We start from the raw sequence: 2,334 nt of genomic DNA, 5'->3' as shown, positions 1-2,334 counted from the left end.
TTAAGCCCTTATCAGGTATGTGGTTTAGAACTGTTTTTCTCCTCATTCCATAGGTTGTCTTTTCACTTTGTTGGTGATTTCTTTTGCTGTGCAGAAGCTTTTTGTGCGTAGTCCTACTTGTTTATTTTTGCTTCTGCTTCCCGTGCTTTTAGTGTCAAATCTAAACAGTCGTCGCCGAGACCACTGTCATGGCGCTCACCGTCCATGTCGTTCTCGCCTGTCCTTAATCCTCTCACCAGGCCTGTGTAGTAAGTTGTATCATCGTCTCCATTTTAAAATAAGAAAACCTATGTTCTTTGAGGGAAAGTCACCTGCCCAAGGTCACAGAGTTTTACCCTGATACCTTTTAGAGTCTGCGCACCTGACCGCCATTGGCACTTTTGGTTGGCACCTGACCACTGTGTCAAACTGCCGTGTCACGGGGCCAGTGTCCTAAAGCAGCGAGAGCAGCAGCCGTGAGGCCACACTACGCCTCCCAGGAGAGCTAGTCGACATCCTAACAGCACTCATCGGGGACGTCGTGATGTGGAAAGTGAATTAAACACATCACAGTCAGTATGACTAGAATCCCATGGGTTAGGACACAGGTTCTGTTTTGATCCCTATTTTACTCATGAGGAAATTGTGGGTTTAAGTGACTCGGTTTGCCCAAGGTCGCCCAGTAGGTGGGTGGTGGAGATGAGATTCGAGCCCAGCTCTTTGATCCCTAAGTTGATTGCTCCCGAGAACCCGCTTTCCCACGAAGGCTCGGGCAGTGCCTCCTTGGCCTGCTTCGATCACCTCGATGAAGCTCACTTCTCCCAAAGCATCTTTTGCACCTGCTGCCCTGTCTGAAATCCCCGCTACCAGCCCTGCCTCTGCCAGGCTCCCACCCTGCAGGGCATCCCTCACTGGGCAGGGCTCGCTATTTATTTCCAACACCTGGCCTGGAGTGAGCCCTCGCAAAGTGAATGTGGCAGAGGGAAGGGGGAGCGGTTCTAGTCCCAGGGCGGGATAGGCCCCGCCTCTTCGCCCGGGCTGGCTGGTCCTCAGGGCACAGGGCGTCCGACTGCCTCCGCAGACAGAGAGGGCGGCCCACTGGCCCTGTCTACTGCAGGTTCTTCCCAGTCCCAGAAAAGGGCAAAAAGCCCACATTCCCAGAGAGGGTCCTGGAAACGAGCATGGTTACCCGCTTATCCGTATTTAGTCAAAGTCTCTTTCTCTCTCCTAGGACAGCAAATCATGAAAGGCGAGGCAGCATCATTAGATCCGTCCCTCACCCCCTCACCCCCAAATCCATCAAGCAGCCCCGCCACGCCCCCTCCCATAGGCAGATTTACTCCCAGACCTTCCTCCATGCATTATACACGAAAATCGGATCACACACTACATATGGCTCTGTAGCTCATCCTTCCCATTTAAACACATTGGGCTGCTTTTCACTGGCGACTCACGTAGATCTGCTGTTATCTTTTGCAAGTAATTTCATTGCATTTCATCACGCGACATACCAGGCATAGCACATGACGCTACACCAGTCTCCCCCTCACGAAGAACGTAGTGGTCTCCAACTTTTCGCTGTTTCCAGTAGAGCCACGACGAACATTTCTGTGTGCAGAACAGCCTCGGGGGCGTGTTTCTGCCGGGCGGTGGGGCTCGGCTTTGGAAAGCCGGCTTCAGGCTGCCCCTTGTGCAGTGCCGGGCAGTGGATGAGTCAGTGTGCCAGGCTGTCTGAGCTGTCGGTGAGAATGACCGTGAGTGAGGCTCTGGACCCCACAGAGTCGACGCCCTGGCTGGCCTCTCACCTCTCATTCCGGGGAATGGAGAGACCTCTGTGTCGTTTTCTGTAATGCCAGAGGAAATCCCCAGATAAGTGGACACCCTCATGCTTCGCAGAAGGCGCTCCCGCTCCCGCGGGGAGGAGTGATGAGCGCTTTCTTCGTCACAGTTCACAGTCCTCCGTGAACAGTCCTACAGGCTGCCAGAACCTCGCTCAGCTGCCAGCTGCTGCTGCCTCAGCGGGACACAGCACTTCCTAGAAAATCGTCACTCCATTTAGTGTTTATCTTTGGGATGGGTTCTTGTTTCCCATAAACTCTCCCAACATTAAAGGTAGTTTTTCGGTAAATCTCATGGGCTGTCTACATAAAGAAGGAAAGAATGCTCTTTGTTTTAGGTTTCCCATTTTACTTTAATGTGCCAGAGGAAAGGAAACCATATTCCCATTTTTAGATAGTGATAAATAGATGATTCTAGCTAGAGAACTCAGTACTGTTTTATAATCATTATCTTTAACTCGTTAAAAAGCCAGTGTCCTGGTTGAGGGGTACAGGGGGCAGGAGAACTGTTACACAC

General features: G+C 51.8%; 1 long non-coding RNA gene across 1 annotated transcript in view; it reads left to right on the top strand.

The window, feature by feature from the left end:
* The window catches only part of LOC111744102, a 44,282-nt gene that overhangs the window by 1,884 nt on the left and 40,064 nt on the right, over positions 1–2,334 (top strand). The window lies entirely within an intron of this gene.

This window comes from Pteropus vampyrus, unplaced genomic scaffold (assembly GCF_000151845.1).
Source record: "Pteropus vampyrus isolate Shadow unplaced genomic scaffold, Pvam_2.0 Scaffold127, whole genome shotgun sequence".
NCBI lineage: Eukaryota > Metazoa > Chordata > Mammalia > Chiroptera > Pteropodidae > Pteropus > Pteropus vampyrus.
Note: the sequence above shows the minus strand (reverse complement) of the source record. Positions and strands in the feature narration are given on the sequence as shown.